General features: G+C 46.8%; 1 non-coding gene across 1 annotated transcript; it reads left to right on the top strand.

The window, feature by feature from the left end:
* Nucleotides 1-9,834: 9,834 nt before the first annotated feature.
* LOC128585292 (small nucleolar RNA U13) lies at nt 9,835-9,938 on the top strand. The gene has a single exon (XR_008380007.1). It is a non-coding gene; the product is annotated as a small nucleolar RNA U13 (small nucleolar RNA).
* The last annotated feature ends 7,006 nt before the right edge of the window (nt 9,939-16,944 follow it).

Below are 16,944 nucleotides of genomic sequence, written 5' to 3'. Positions count from 1 at the left end.
GTAATCTCCAAATCTATAAGAAATCTATCAGCAGGCTGGGTGAAGGAGCTCATGCCTGTAATCCTAGCACCCTGGGAGGCTGCAGTGGATTGCTTAAGCTCAGGAGTTTGAGACCAGCCTGTGTAAGAGGAGACCCCATCTCTATTAAAAATAGAAAAATTAGCCAAGTGTTATGGCAGGTGCCTGTTGCCCTAGCTACTTGAGGGGTTGAGGCAAGAAGATCACTTGAGGGTGGTGCCTGTGGCTCAGGGAGTAGGGTGCTGGCCCTGTATGCTGAGGGTAGCGGGTTCGACCCTGGGCCCGGCCAAACTGCAACAACAAAAATAAATAAATAAATGAAGATCACTTGAGCCCAAGAGTTTGACGTTGCTGTGAGCTATGACGCCACAGTGCTCTATCCAGGGCAACATAGTTGAGACTCTGTCTCAAAATAAATGAAAAAAAAAAATCCCCAAAGGACTATATGCTTATTTCAGAAAATTTGGACAATAGAGACAAGTAAACAGAAGAAAACAAGGCTCAGCGCCCATAGCACAGTGGTTAGGGGCCGGCCACATACACCAAGGCTGGCAGGTTTGAACCCAGGCCGGGCCCGCTAAACAATAACAACTGCAATAACCAAAAAAAAAAGTAGCTGGGCATTGTGGTGGGCACCTGTACTCCCAGCTACTCAGGAGGCTGAGGCAAGAGAATCGCTTAAGCCCAAGAGTTGGAGGTTGCTGTGAGCTGTGACACCACCATGGCACTCAACCGAGGGCGACATACTAAGACTCTGTCTCAAAAAAAAAAAAAAAAAAAAAAGGAGAAGAAGAAAACAAGAAGCCTCAGTGATCCCTGGACAAGCATTGTTGTCACATGGTGGCCTTACTTCCTCCGGACTGTCCAGTGTCTTATACAAAATGAGATCGTATTATAGATATTGATTTGTGACCTGCTTTTTACCACTTATTATAAAGTGTGAACCTCTTTCTGTGACATTACGTATTTTTCTTTTCTTTTTTTTTTTTTTTGTAGAGACAGAGTCTCACTGTACCGCCCTCGGGTAGAGTGCCGTGGCGTCACACGGCTCACAGCAACCTCTAACTCCTGGGCTTACGCGATTCTCCTGCCTCAGCCTCCCAAGCAGCTGGGACTACAGGTGCCCGCCACAACGCCCGGCTATTTTTTATTTTGTTGCAGTTTTGGCCGGGGCTGGGTTTGAACCCGCCACCCTCGGCATATGGGGCTGGCGCCCTACTCACTGAGCCACAGGCGTCGCCCGACATCACGTATTTTTCTACAACACAGAGGCACCTAATCTAATTCACCTGAGGGAGAGATTTTGGTACCTATATTGGCCCTGGCCTGGGCTGACCCCTCTAAGCCACAGCCTCTGGCCAGTCTCAGGATCAGGAATGTGTGTATCCATGCCCATCCCAACTTCAAAGGACTAGTCCTGCCAACCAAGAGTGAGCTTTGGGACCATTTGTTTGTCATTCCAGACGGCCCAGCAGGGTCTTGAATGGGAAGCAGGGGAGGGAGTTTGACTGTGGAAGAGCATCCCTAGGACCCCTGAGAGCTTCTGGGAGGCACCCCCAGCCGCAGCCTCCCTCTCAACCCATTACCCTGGTGCAGCTGTCATTACCCTCTAAAACATTGTGGGGCTTCAAGTCACTGGGCTCTGTGGCCTTTGTCTTCCACCCACTTCACTAGGAGTGCAGTGTGCTGAAGGCCACAGGCACAATGGCAAATGGCTCCCCCACCCAAGCTGATGGCCCGGGGCCTGCGCTTCCCTGAAAGCCACCCCCCCACCCCCAGTTCAGCTCCCACCAGCTCCATCAGGGAAATCTGCCTCTTCAACCCAGCACCGCACAAACCATTTCCCCTCTCAGAGCCTCAAGCTTTTTAAAAGCAAAGACAGAAGATGTAACCACGGCTTTTGCTTCTACCTCCCTCCTATTGCCTCCCCTTCTCTCTCCCCTGGCTTCAGCAGAAAAGGCAGACCCCCTTGAGGCATTGTCCCCTCTCCGTGACAATTCCAGGCCAGGCCACCAGGTGCCCTGGGGACCCGATACCCAAGAACAGAGAGGTGGGGGTGGCACCATGTCCTGCCAGGATGGCTGCTGTGCGTGTGTGGGCAAAGCTCCTCCACTGGGCAGGTGCTGCTGAATTCAGAGACCCCCGGAGGCAAACATGCGGGTCTGACTGCATACAGTAGGGTCTAATTTACATACAGCAAATTGGACATGTGGTATGTGTACTTTTGTTCACTTTTGACAAGTATGTACACCTGTGTGATCCACACCAAGGTACAGCACATCTGGCTTGGTGTGGTGCCTGTAGTCCCGCATTTTGCGAGGCCAAGTCCAGAGGATCACGTCAGGTCAGGAGATTGAGAACAGCCTGGGTGACACAGTGAGACCCTGTCTCTATGGGAAAAAACAAAAGGGACAGAATACTTTTCTGACTCCAGAAAGTTCCCTAACATCTCTTTCCAGTTAATCCTTCTCAGAATCCCGAGAGACAGCCACTTATCTGATCTCCTTCATCACGCTATCGAAGGATTTGCCCGTCTTAGGACTTTGTATCAATGGAAGCATACAGCATGAATTCTTCCGACTCCTTCCACTCCATATAATGTTTTTTTTCCTTTTAGTCCCTTTCTGTCTGATCAATATAATGTCTCTGAAATTCATCTATGTCACCTTCTGCATGAGTAGCTGTTCCTTTTTATTGGTGAGCAGTATCCTACGTCTAAATACCCGCCAGTGCATCCACTCATCTGTTGTTGGACCTTTGTTTCCAGTTCATGACTATTATGATTAAGGCCACGATGAACATTCCCCTACAAGGATTTTTGTGGATGTAGGTTTTCTTTCTTTTTTAAATTTTTATTATTTATTTATTTGATGTAGGTTTTCATTTCTCTTGAATAAATGCCTAGGAATAGAATGACTAATTTATTGCATAAGAGTAGATTTAAATTTTTAAGAAATTGCCAACTGTTGTCCATGGTGCTGCACATTTAACCAGCAGGATGCGATGAGGGTGTCAGTTTCTCCACCTCCTTTGCCCACGCTTGTTGTTTTCTGTCTTTCGGGTTTTTTTTTTTTTTTTTTTTCAAGACAGAGCCTCAAGCTGTCACCATGGGTAGAGTGCTGTGGCATCACAGCTCACAGCAACCTCCAACTCCTGGGCTCAAGCAATTCTCTTGCCTCCACCTCCCAAGTAGCTGGGACTACAGGCGCCCCCCACATGCCTGGCTAATTTTTGGTTGCAGCCATCATTGTTGTTAGGCAAGCCTGGGCTGGATTCGAACCCACCAGCTCAGGTGTATGTGGCTGGCGCCTTAGCTGCTTGAGCCACAGGCGCCGAGCCGTCCTTTGTTTTTTTTGTTTTGAGGTTTTTCCCTTGTCATCTTCGTGGATGTAAATTACACCTCACTGTGGTTTTGAGTTGCATTTCCCTAACGATTGATGATACTGAGCATCTGTTCATGTGCTTACTGACCAGCTGTCTGTCTTCTTCAGGAGAACGTCTATTTAGATCCTTTGCACATTAAAAAAATTGGGCTGTCTTTGTATTGTGAGTTGTAAGAATGGCTGACATATTCTGGAACCCAGACTCTTACTGGCTGTATGATACCTTCTTCCACCTTCTGAGCTGTTTTTTCACTTTTTTTTTTTTTTTGAGACAGAGTCTCAAGCTATCGCCCTGGGTAGAGTGCTGTACCATCACAGCTCACAGCAACCTCCAATTCCTGGGCTCAAGCCTAGGCATTCTGTTCTCAGCCACCAGGTAACAATAGGCTCATCTGCAGCCCAGGGAAAAGATGGGAGTGGAATCTTGGACTGTGGTCAGCAGCAGAATCCTAGCCCTGAGCCTGCCAGGTGCCAGACACCCAGTGTAGACTACCAGGTTATTGCAGGCTCCAGGGGTTGAAGGAGCTTGGACTCTGGTCAACAAGCCCTTCTAGAAATGCCCGGCCTAAACTAACCACAAACCTGATTCCCATGGTATAGCTTTTATTTTTTCCTAGAAAGGAATTCTGGTCCTAACCCAGGATCCCTTAAAAACATACCTGACAAGAACTTCAGAAGTGTTAAGGTAAGGACACGGGCCAGGCTAACATTCTGAGCTGCTGAAGAAACAGAGCAAGAAGAAAGGACAGAGAAGTTTTGGAGAGAGAAGAAAACTAACATTTAATTCACCGAGTGCTTATCGTGTAGCAGGAATTTTACTAAACTACCTCATTTAATTCTCAGAAGAGAAAAATAGCATATTATGGTGGCGCCTGTGGCTCAAAGGGGTAGGGCGCTGGTCCCACATGCTGGAGGTGGCGGGTTCAAGCCCAGCCCCGGACAAAAACTGCAAAAAAACCCAGAAAAATAGCATATTAAGTGTCCACACTCTTCCCTTCTATCCTAGGTTACCTACCATCACAGTTAGACAGAATGGGGAACAAAGACACCCAGAGAAGGGGAATTATAGAAAGAGGGCAGAATTTTGTTAATTAAAAGTGCGATTGAGGTTAATTGTGAATTGGATGTGAAGTGCTAAATTCCAGTTGGTCAAATCAAATGATAAAGAGCTATGCAAAAAGTCACAGTGAAACATTGCAGAAGGCTGAGACGTGAGAATCACCTGAGGCCAGGAGTTCCAGCCTGAGCAACACAGTGAGACTCCGTCTCTGCAAAAAATTGAAAAATTAGCCAGGCATAGTGGCAGGAGCTACAGTCCCAGCTACTGGGGAGGCAGGAGGATTGCTTAAGCCCAGGAATTTGAGGTTGTAGTGAGCTATCGTGATGCCACTGCACTCAAGTTGCTGAAGATGTCACAGGAATACCTGTGCTAGAGGTTATGGAGAAAATTGGATAAGGCAGAAACTTGAGGGGTGCTTGAGAAAACCATGAAGCCTGGGGTCTTGTAACTATCAAAAGGGAGCTGGAGTCATTAACACTGCCTTGAATAGACTCCTCCTGGGTCCTGGTCCAGAATCTGGATAATTTTTACAAATTTTTTTTTTTTTTGGAGACAGAGTTTCACTTTTTCACCCTCAGTAGAACGTGGCGTCACAGCTCACAGCAACCTCAAACTCTTGGGCTAAAGCGATTCTCTTGCCTCAGCCTCCCGAGTAGCTGGGACTACAGGTGCCCACCACAATGCCTGGCTATTTTTTTGTTGTAGCTGGCCGGGGCCAGGCTCAAACCTGCCAGCCTTGGGAAAGTTTTGCGGAGACGGAGTCTTACTGTATTTCCCAAATTGGTTTTGAACTCTTGGCCTCAAGTAATCCTCCCACCTCAGCCTCCTAAATTCTTGGGGTTATAAGCTTGAGCCATTGTGCCTGGGAGTACTGATACTTTAAAAAGTTCTATTTATACCGGTGTGGTGACATATTTGCTCATCACACTTGCACTATCACTTCACTTGCACTATTCTTAAAAAAATATGTTTCAAACCCTTAAAGAAGTCTAATTTAATGAATTATAAAATTGATTTATTAGCTCTTCAGAGTTTCCTAAGAGCTTAGAAGAATTTTGCTTGCTGGATTTGCTAAGGCTTGATGTTTGAAGTGTTTAACAGAATCCGCTGTATTACATTTGCAAATGTTTGAGGTGTCTAAGGGAATTTCATCAAGCACACATGCAGTTCAATGTTTAGGGGATTTAACTTATCATATTTATAACGAAATCCAGGCTTCATTCAAGATTAAGTAAAAATGAGTAATGATTTGAGTTACAAGTAAACTTAAGATTTTGAAGTTACGTCTAAAAGGCTTAAAGAAACCTAGACTCTAATTCACAGAATACTGATCAAATCCCAAACTAATGAGATTCTTCTCTTCACACAAAAATCCCCTCAGACACAGTTCACTCGGCCCTGAAGGAAGAATGTCAGAGGATTCACAGTGTGCTTCAGCAAATCAAAAAGATTCTTCCATCCTCAGAGAACTCAAAATAGACCTTCTGTTTGATCCACAATTCCCTTACGAGGCATCTACCCAGAAGGCAAAACATCATTTTGTCATAAGAACATTCGCACTGGATTGTTTATTTCAGCTCGATTTACATTTGCCAAGATGTGGAAACAACCTAAGTGCCCATCAACCCAGGAATGGATTAATAATCGTATAGCATGGAATACTACTCAGCCATAAAAAGATGGAGCGGTTATATCTTTTGCGTTAACCTGGATGGAGTTGAAACACACGCTTCTTAGTCAAGTATCACAAGAATGGAAAAGTGAGTATACAATGTATTCACTACATGAAGCCAGCGGTAAGAGAAAAACTCAATTCAATGCAAGATGGGGGAGGGGGAGGAGGAAGGGGACAGAAAGAAGCCGGGAGGGAGATTTGTGTGTCTCACCTAATGGCACAATGTAAGCGTATATGGCACACCTCCTGGGTGCACGACACAACTACAATAGGGACTTTACCTAACAAATCCAAATGTTGTAACCTAATCATTGCACCCTCATATTAATCTGAAAACAACAACAACAAAAGATTCTTCCAGCACCTGTGGCTCAGTGGCAGGGCGCCGGCCCCATATCCCAAGGGTGGCAGGTTTAAAACCAGCCCCGGCCAAACTGCAACAACAACAAAGATTCTTCCAGAATAATGACATGTGACTAAATCTTTTTTCTTTTATAGACAAAGACCTGCCCTTGCTGAAAAAGAGGCTGTGTTGTTGGAATCAATGATTACTCCAAATATGCTGTAAGCTAATAAGTGTTTTTTTTTTTTTTGGCCGGGGCTGGTTTTGAACCTGCCACCTCCAGCACATGGGGCCAATTGATGAATGACTATTTTTGAGAGTCTCCTGGGAGTTCAGAAATATCAGACTCTCAAAAATAGTCATTCATCAATACCTTCCTAACCACCAATAAACATGCCTGAAACAAGGAATGTGTATTTTGGCCAGAAGGATTCCTTGTGAAGCTTCTCTGTCCATTGATATGGCAGATGAGGTACTTTGAAGACTCTTCCCAATGAATAGGACTGAAAAACCCTAATAAAACATATTTAATGTTTAGGCCGGGCGAGGTGGCTCATGCCTATTATCCTAGCACTCTGGGAGGCTGAGGTATGTAGATGCCTGAGCTCTAGAGTTTGAGACCAGCCTGAGCCAGAGCGAGACCTTGTCTCTAAAAAGAGCCAGGCGTTGTGGCAGGTGCCTTATGGTCCCAGCTACTTGGGAGGCTGAGGCAAGAAAATCACTTAAGCCCAAGAGTTTGAGGTTGCTGTGAGCTGTGATGCTACAGTACTTAACTGAGGGCAACAAAGTGAAACTCTGTCTCAAAATATATGTGTGTGTGTGTGTGTGTGTATAAAGTGCTCCTAAGAAATGACATTTAAAAAGAAGGGAAATTATTACAGATCCAGATGTATATAAGCATTCATAAAGCATTGCCAAAGTGGCAAGAAAAAAGAAATCCAAGGACAAAGCCAGAGTGAAAGCAGGAATCTGTCAGGCCCGTGGGCTTTGAAACCTGCTTTCCCTGGAGGGGCAAGTCTGCTGGGTCTTGGAGCCCTGGAACCCTGCAGCTTCTGTCCTGACCCTCAGCAGAGCCAGGTACAAACCCCCAGCCTCTAATGGAGGTCAGATGTTATTTTTCTTTTTCAAAATTTTCTTGGCTTTTAAGAAAAGTATATTTGTAGGCCCAGTGCAATGGCTCACACCTATAATCCTAGTACTCTGGGAAGCTGAGGTGAGTGAACTGCCAGAGCTCAGGAGTTTAAGACCAGCCTGAACAAGAGTGAGACCCCATCTCTAAAAATGCTAGCCAGGCAGCTTGGCGCCTGTAGTACAGTGGTTACCGTGTCAGCCACATGCACCAAGGCTGATGGATTCAAGTCCGGCCTGGGCCAGCTAAACAACAATGACAACAACAACAACAAAAAAAAATAGCTGGGCTTTGTGGCAGGAGCCTGTAGTCCTAGCTACTTGGGAGTCTGAGGCAAGAGAATAGCTATGCCAAAGAGTTTGAGATTACTGTGAGCTGTGACGCCACAGCACTCTACCTAGGGTAACATAGTGAGACTCTGCCTCAAAAAAAGAAACTAGCTGTGCATTGTGGTGGGTGCCCGTAGTCCCAGCTACTTAGGAGGCTGAGGCAAGAGAATCGCTTGAGCCCGAGAGTTTGAGGTTGCTGTGAGCTGTGATGCTATGGCACTCTACCAAGGGTGTCAAAGTGAGGGTTTGTTTCAAAAAAGTGTATTTGTTCTTCCCAGTGGGTCTTAGAATCAGTTTGCCACTTAAACAAACGAATTAAAAAAAACCCTTTGGGAATTTTTCGTAAGAATGCTTTGAATTACAGTTTGCAGTTTTAGCTTTACACTGAGAACTTCCAAATTCACATCTCCAGGCTGAGCCTCTTCCCTGCACCCCCAACTTAGAAATCCACCTGCCCACTTGACCTTCACTGGTTGTCTAACAGGAACTAAGTCAGCATGTCCAAAACAGAGCTCCTGGTCTTAACCCCAAACTCTCTCCTGTCTTTCTCGTTTCAGTAATGGAAACTTTGTCTTTCCAGTTATTGGGGCGATAAACTTGGATTTGTCCTATCTTTTTTTTTTTTTTTTTGAGACAGAGTCTCACTTGGTCACCCTCGGTAGAGTGCTGTGGCATCTTAGCTCACAGCAACCTCAAACTCTTGGGTTCAAGTGATTCTCTTGCTTCAGCCTCCCAGGTAGCTGGGACTACAGGCACCTGCCTCAGAGCCTGGCTATTTTTTAGAGACAGAGTCTCGCTCTTGCCAGGCTGGTCTTGAACTTGTGAGTTCAGGCAATCCACTCGCCTCAGCCTCCCAAGTGCTGGGATTACAAGCGTGAGCCACCGTGCCTGGCCCCACTTCACTCTTCTTTATTTGTCCATTGGCACAGGATCCCAGAGGCCCTGCCTTGGCGATGGATCCTCCTATAACCCCTATAACCCCTAACCTCCTATAATCCCCCTGCCCATCCTGGTCACTGCAACCTGCTGCCTGGGTGTCAGCAGTGGTTTCCTGGTCCTCCCTCAGCCACAGTGATCCTGAGAAGATATAAGCAGCCTGGCCACTCTTCTGCCCAGCATGTAGCCAGTGGCTCCCATCCTTGAGACCACAGAGCTCTCCTTACTCCCCACAGCCTGCTGCATCTCAGCAGCCTCACCCCCTCTATTCCAGCCACACACTTGATGTTGCTCAAATGCGCAAAGCTGCAGCCACTGCAGAACTTTGTACTTTTGTTTGTTCTGCCTGGAGTGTCCCTGCTCCAAGATCTTTCTCCCTCACTTCCTTCAGGGCTCTGCCCCAGTGCCTCCTTATCACAGGGGCCATCCCTAACACCCAGTCCTCTCTGCACCCCTAACAATGCTTTATGGTTCTCCAAAGCATGGCTCCCCATCAGGCTTAGTGAGGCCACCTGACCCTGTGCCATGGCCCCTCTCTACCATCTTGCTTCCTGCAGAAAGCTGCCTGAGGCAGTGCCTGGCGAGTGGAGGTCAGAGACTGTAAATGTTTGTCGAATGGGGACTGAATGACTGCGGGGATCGTAACATGATGGCTCATCCACTTTAAGTGTCCAGTTTCACTCTCAAGTCAGAGGCCTCCCTAGTCTAACCCAGGCGTGTCCCCTTATATGTCCTCAGCTCACACCGAGAATCCAGAAGGCACTTGGATTGGAGCCACCGGCTTCCTGTCAGGGTGGTGGCCCCTCAGAGAAGACCCATGGTTTCTCTGAGCAACTTCTGGAATTTTAAGGTAGAAGGCTGCTGGGCCACGCAGGAGCAAGCTTAACCCTGCAGAGGCTCAAAGTTTTGCTGGGGGGAGTGAGAGGGGAACAGAGGTCAGTAAAATGTTTCATCTGAATCAAGCGTTCTGTGGTTCATAAGCCTGGTGATTGGGTTTTCACCCTATTGTGTGAAAGGTGCCTCCCTCAAACCTTGTTAGCACATCAGCACATTATCCATCTGCTGTGGAAAAAAAAGAACTCCTAACAGAATAAATGACATTTAAAAAGAAAGGAAATTGTTGCAGATCCAGAAAAACCTTGGAAACATATCAGCCTAACACAGTGTATGGATCTTGTCTGGATCCAGATTAGAACAAAAACAAATGTAAAAGGGCATTTAAGACAACTGGAAAAAATCGAACACAGTCTGGATATTAGATGATTTGGAGATTTTATTGACGTCATTGAGTTTGGTCATGAAGAGTGTAGCTATTTTTTAATAATAAAAGTCCTCTCCATTAGCAATACGAAGTATTTATAGGCATGATGACGTGAGGTCTAGGGCTTGTTTGACATCTTCCAGGAAAAAAAAAACTAGAGGAAATAGTTAAAACAAGAATAGCAAAAGGTTGGTGACTGATTGGCACAGGAGGGCTCCCTGCATGACTCTCTGTATATTTTGTGTCTGAAAATTCCATCATAAGAAATTATTTTAAGGGTGGCGCCTGTGGCTTAAAGGAGTAGGGCACTGGCCCCATATGCCGGAGGTGGCAGGTTCAAGCCCAGTCCCGGCCAAAAACTGCAAAAAAAAAAAAGAAATTATTTTAAAAAGGAAAGGGCAAATACTCAAAAGGGGGATTTGATTTCTGAAGAGAGAAATTTGGTTTTCCATATTCTTCAAATTAAATGTCTAAAAAATAGTGATTCTCAGCTTTGATGAGTATTCTCCCTTTTGTAATCAAGATGTAATCACAAATATTATAAGGCACAGTCTCAGCTCACAGCTTCAACCTGTCCATCAAGATGTAAAGCATTCCGATGCCCCCAGAAAGTCCCCAGAGCTTTCCTAGTCACTTCCCTCCCTCCCCATTTGAATGGGCTCCTCTTGCCTGATCTTCATGTTTAGCATTTTCTTTTTTTTTTGTGGTTTTTGGCCGGGGCTGGGTTTGAACCCGTCATCTTCATCTCCGGCATATGGGACCGCACCCTACTCCTTGAGCCACAGGCGCCGCCCCATGTTTAGCATTTTCTATGTCATGAAAATGGAGCCACACGCTGTGCTGTCTTTTGTGTCTGGATTCTTTTATTCAACATAATGTTTTGAGATTCATCCATGTTACACATATGGGTAGTTCCTTTCTGTTGCTGAGTAGTACTCCATTCTATGAATATACCACAATTTCTGTGTCCATTTTCCTCTGTTTTTAAATAACAGTTTGGGGATATAATGCATACACCATACAATTCACCTGTTTGAAGTTGTTGAAACCACAGAGGGTTTGGTCCAGGTCTGGTTGCTCATCATACCAAGAGCCAATTATTGAGACGATGAGGACTGGCAAGAAAGAAAGGAATTTTTAATAGAGAGACAGCTTTCCAGAAGAATGGGAGCAACTGCCTCAAATCCATTAGGCTAAAGGAGAGCACAGGGCTTTTTAAGGAAGGGCCACGGGCCCAGCTGGGCTTGTGAGCAGATGAAGAGGAAGCTGAATCCTTGCATCAGGAAGGCTGTCCTGGGGCCTTCAGAATCTCAACTCCTTTGTCTTATAGAAAATCCAACATTTCAGGCTGGGCTGGTGGCTCTAACCTATACTTCCAGCACTTTGGGAAGTTGGTGGAAGAATCACTTGGGACCAGGAGCTTCAGTCCATCCTATCTGGTGAAAACTAAAAGGGTCAAGTCGTTAGTCAAAGGAGAAGATTATAAAAAACATACAGGGGTTCATGGAACAGGTAACAAAGAGTACAATAAAATGAATTTTAGTATATTCACAGAGCTGTGTGACTGCCACCACAATCAATTCTAGAATATTTGCATCACCCCCAAAGAATCCCTGTACCCATCAGCAGTTACTGCCCATTCCCCACCGACTCTCCCAGCCCCTGGCATCCAATCTACTTTCTGTCTCTGTGGACTCACCTGTGTGTGGCATTGCACGTAAGTGGCATCGTATAACATGTGGCCTTTTGTGTCTGACTCCTTCCGATTAGCATCATGTTTTTAATATTCACCTATGTGTCAGCGTTTCATTTTGTTACCAAACTGGGGTCAGCTCACCCAGCTCAGTAAAGCCAGACTCAGAGCGTAGAGTTGTAGAGGGAGGAAGAGGCATCTGCTGGGTGCCAGGCAAGGAGAACAAGAAGCTTAATGCTTGAGACCCCAGCTCCCAGTGGCTTCCAAGCCTGGGTTTCTAAAAGGCAGGAGTACATTTCAGGCAGGTAAAATTGTAAATCAATGTATGGAGGTTATACATTGGCCTGGCCCCTATTCCAAAAGGTGGGATATCTTTAAGTGTGTGTGTGGGGGGCACATAGGTGGATTCAGAGATTCTTGGATTAGTGGAAAGGAATTTTTTATTTTTTTTGTAGAGACAGGGTCTCACTTTACCGCCCTCGGTAGAGTGCTGTGGCGTCACACGGCTCACAGCAACCTCTAACTCTTGGGCTAAAGCGATTCTCTTGCCTCAGCCTCCCGAGCAGCTGGGACTACAGGCGCCCGCCACAACGCCCGGCTATTTTTTGGTTGCAGTTTGGCCGGGGCTGGGTTTGAACCCGCCACCCTCGGCATATGGGGCCGGCGCCCTACTCACTGAGCCACAGGCGCCGCCCAGTGGAAAGGAATGTTAAGATGAGTGTGACAGGTCCCTCTGGGGAAATTTAGATTAAAGAATAGAGGTCGAGGCTCCGCGCCTACAGCTCAGAGGTTAGGGCGTCAGCCACATGCACCAGGGCTAGTGGGTTCAAAGCTGGCCTGGGCCTGTTAAAAAAAACAATAACAAAAGTAGCCTGGCATTGTGGTGGGCGTCTGGAGTCCCGGCTACTTGGGAGGCTGAGGCAAGAGAATTGCTTAAGCCCAAGAGTTTGAGGTTGCTGTGAGCTGTGACACTACGGCACTCTACTGAGGGCGACATAGTGAGACTGTCTCAAAAAAAAAAAAAAAGAAATGGAGGTCAGAGTTTAATTCTTCAGTTCTTCAGTTCCCCCTTATCTGTGTTTTCCATCTTATGGAGGTTTCTGAAAAATAACTCAAGACCATATGTTAAGATGCAAGCTTTTAGGAATGTGATCAACAGGGAACAAAAACACCTCATGACTCTGGCTGGCTTCAAGGGCCATTATTATTCCCTGTCACTTTTCAAGGCTAGGTCAGGTGCCCAGAACTTTTCCTGAAGGGACTCAAGATTTTCCTTAATTTCCATTTTTTGGAGGGCTCAACAGGCCTCTGTGGTGGTGGTGGTGGGGGAAGTCCCCTGCTTTGTCTGAAGTTTTTTTTATTGCCAAATAATATTGCATTGTATAGGTATAGGGGCACTACATTTTATTTATCCATTCCTCAGGCGCTGGGATTGTTTCTGCTTTGGGGCTATTATAAACAATGCTGCTATGAATAGCTATATTTTATAGAAATTTGTGAACAAATGTTTGAGTATATACCTAGGAATGGAATTCCTATGACATGACAACTCTATCTTTAACGTTTTGAGAAATTGCCAAATTGTTTGCCACAGTGGCATCATTTTACATTCCCAGCAGCAGCAGCAAAATTCTCATTTATTAAGTAAATAAGTAGGCTGGGTGCAGTGGCTCACGCCTGTAATCCTAGCACTCTGGGAGGCCAAGGCAGGTGGACTGCCTGAGCTCAGGACCAGCCTGAACCAGAGTGAGACCCTGTCTCTACTAAAAATAGAAAAACTAGACAGGTATTGTGGTAGGCACCTATAGTCCCAGCTACTCGGGAGGCTGAGGCAAGAGGATTGCTTGAGCCCAGGAGTTTGAGCTATGATGTGAGCTTGTGAGCTTGTGAGCTTGTGAGCTTGTGAGCTATGATGCTATGGCACTCAACCTGCGGGTAACAGAGTGAGACTCTGTCTCAAAATAAATAAATAAATAAATAGTAAGTAAGTAGTGATATCTTATTTGTTATATTTTTGTTGTTGTTTTTGAGACAGAATCTGATTTTGTCACCCTTGGTAGAGTGCTGTGGCACCATAGTTCACTGCAACCTCAAACTCTTGGGCTCAATCGGTCCTCTTGTCTCAGCCTCCCAAGTAGCTGGGACTACAGCAGCTGCCAAAACACCGAGGTGTTTTTTAGAGATGGTGTCTCACTCTTGCTCAGGCTGGTCTTGAATTCCTGAGCTCAAGCAATCTACCCACCTTGGCCTCCCAGGGTGCTAAGGGAGCCAAGGACCTCAGCCTATATTTATTATCTTGAGATGAAATGTAATGATGATATAACCTTATCATGCCCATAATTAATAGAAAGAAAGTTCAATATAAACATTGAAGTATAATTGAGAAGAGAAGTAAAAGAAACACAGTCGATGTATTTGTTTGCCTTCGTAGGCATCGCCTCCAAACAGGTCTGCTGAAGGCTCTAGCCCCAGCCACACCACTGGCACCAAGGGCAGCTGCCCAGGGGGGCATGTTTTGAAGGAAATCTCTTTCAACAGGACAGAAAAATTTTGCTCAGTTTGTTAAAAACATACTAAACACCACCTTCCAGATGTCCTCACACCCTCATATCACACACACGTGCACACACAGAGTCACTGGCTCTTTGAGCTGCTACAGAGCAGGTCATTGTGCACCAGTTTTGCCCAGACCTGGTGTCACTCACCAAGGCAACAGCAGTGAGGGCACAGCGTGGGCTCTCCAGGCCCCAGGCCGGCTATCCAGACTCGTGGTCCTGGCTGCCCCGTTCCTTTGAACTTCGGGATGAAAATGGAAGACAGGCACCCAACGGGCGGGGCTCAGAGATGAGGACTGGGCTGAGTGCCTGTGAAAGGGCCACTTCAAACCCCCTCCATGCAGCCATTGTTGGGTCTGAAGGAAGGGGGCCCTTCTGAGGGTCTGAATGCATCTCCAGTGCAGCACTAATGGATGTGCATTAGCAACGTCCGCTCAGGCTACCACGTCACTTTCTCTACCTCAACCCCTCCGGGCTGGAGAACTCTTCTTTCTTCAGGAAAAGCCAGTCAGTCATGCCTGAGGCCCAACAAAGGCACTTCCTCCACAAAAGGACCATTATGATCACCACTGAGTCAGAACAGTGGCTGCTGCCACCTGGGCTCCGTCTGGAAAAACTGGGGTGGCAGGATGTCATCTAGGAGAGCCTGGTGTGTCTGTAATGTCCACCATATCTTTGGCCAAGACCCACCTCCAAACATCCACTTCGATTGCACAGAAACAAACCCTCAGTTTGGAAAAGGGATTGAATAAAAGAGTGGTTCTGAAAGAACATCTGGGGCTCCACTGGGCAATGCACCCAGCACAAGCTTAGGGGAAAAGGACCTGACATTTCTAATGCGGGGCTGTGTATAGGCCTGTGTGCTGGGGGTTGCCCTGAAGCAGGCCCTGGGTGGAGGAGCAGATGCCAGGCTCTCTGAGCAGGGCCGGCCACCCTCAGCTGCCTGAAGCCCACAGGCCGTTGCTGCAGTGGGAGTGATGGATTAGTCCGGCTGGGTGTTGACTAATTGGCTTCCAATGGGACTTAGAGTGGGGAGAACAGAGAATAGGCTGTCCCATGTGGGGAGACTTGAGCAGATATTCAGAGAGGAACAGGATGTGAGAAGGGCCCAAGGGACACAGGGACAGGGCTTGGCTCCTCTGCTCAGAGGGCTCTGCTGTGCCCACAGGGGTCACATTCTGCAAGACCAGTTTCCTATCACAGAGCTCAGTTTAGATCTGAGCTTAAATCACAGAATGTCAGGCCTGGAAGGAGAGCTAGGGCTTGGACCAAGGTGGCCTCACCCCCCTCCATTGCATCTTCCTTCACTCTAGACTCTGCATTGGACCCTCAGGGGGCTGGAAACCAACTCCAGGCCCTCTGGCAGCACCCAGACAGTCCAGACAGCTGGCCCAGGCTGCTACACTAATGCGCACATTAGTGGATAAAAGCAGTCTCAAGGGTCTCTTCACAAGGCCCCTTTGGCTGTAATAAAGCAAATTAAAACCTCATTCAAAGGTCAATTGAAATCTCTTTCATCCTGGTTCTCTGCACAAATTGATTCTTCTTTGCCTGGGGTCAAAATGACGCTGAGGAAGTGGCCCAGCTGCTGCTGAGTGGGCGAAGCTCAGAAAAAGGGCTGCAGGTGGGTGGTTGCTGCAGGGGTGAAGGGGTCAGAAGGACTCTCCTCCATTCCCTGGACCCTCTCCTCTGCTGTGCTGTAGGGTTTAGGACTCCTTTCTGCAGACCAGACCCCATCTGCCACCAAACCCCATCAGGTCCCCCTCAGAGGAATCCTTAATTAGGGTTACTACCAACACCTGTGAGGGTCAAGGGAAAGCTTCCTCTCCACTTCTGAAGGTTCACTGAAAATGAATGATAATAGATTAATAGGAGAAAAAGGCATACAGATTTTTTTTTTTTTTTTGCAGTTTCTGGCTGGGGCTGGGTTTGAACCCACCACCTCCAGCATATGGGGCCAGTGCCCTACTCCTTCGAGCCCCAGGTGCCGCCCTATACAGGTTTTTTAAATGTACATGGCATGAGAAATGGCCGGAGAAAGATCGCCCAGTAACCTAATGAGGTCCAGATGCTTAAGACTTTATTTTAATTATTTTACAGATGGGGGCCTTGCTATGTTGCCCAGGCTGGCCTTGAACTCCTGGCTTTAAATGAGCCTCTTGCCTCAACCTCTCAAAGTGCTGGGATTACAGATGTGAGCCACCTGCACCTGGCCTGAGATGCTTATCTACCCTTCTTCAAGGGGAAAGGGAGATGGGAGAGCTAAAGGAAGTGATTTTCAGGGGAAATTAGTCCAAAGAACAAAGGCCTAGGCAGAATTCCCCTGAAGGAAATTGTGTGAGGTGGGAGACAGAAAGCCTGTGAGAACAAAGTTTGTGTTATTATGCAGATGAGCCCACAGGTAATTTCTGGGAGCTGCCCCCAGGAGCATAAGTGGACGCCCTCCAGACAGGTGCTAACTCCTGATGCCTTCTCTCCAGGTACCCAATCCTTTTTTCTTGCTTATTTAATGAGATTGCTGGGAGGGGGCCTAAGACAACTGAATTTCTTTTGGAAAGACAT

Source organism: Nycticebus coucang, chromosome 4, assembly GCF_027406575.1.
Source record: "Nycticebus coucang isolate mNycCou1 chromosome 4, mNycCou1.pri, whole genome shotgun sequence".
NCBI classification, from domain to species: Eukaryota; Metazoa; Chordata; class Mammalia; order Primates; family Lorisidae; genus Nycticebus; species Nycticebus coucang.
This window is presented reverse-complemented; position numbering and strand designations above follow the sequence as displayed.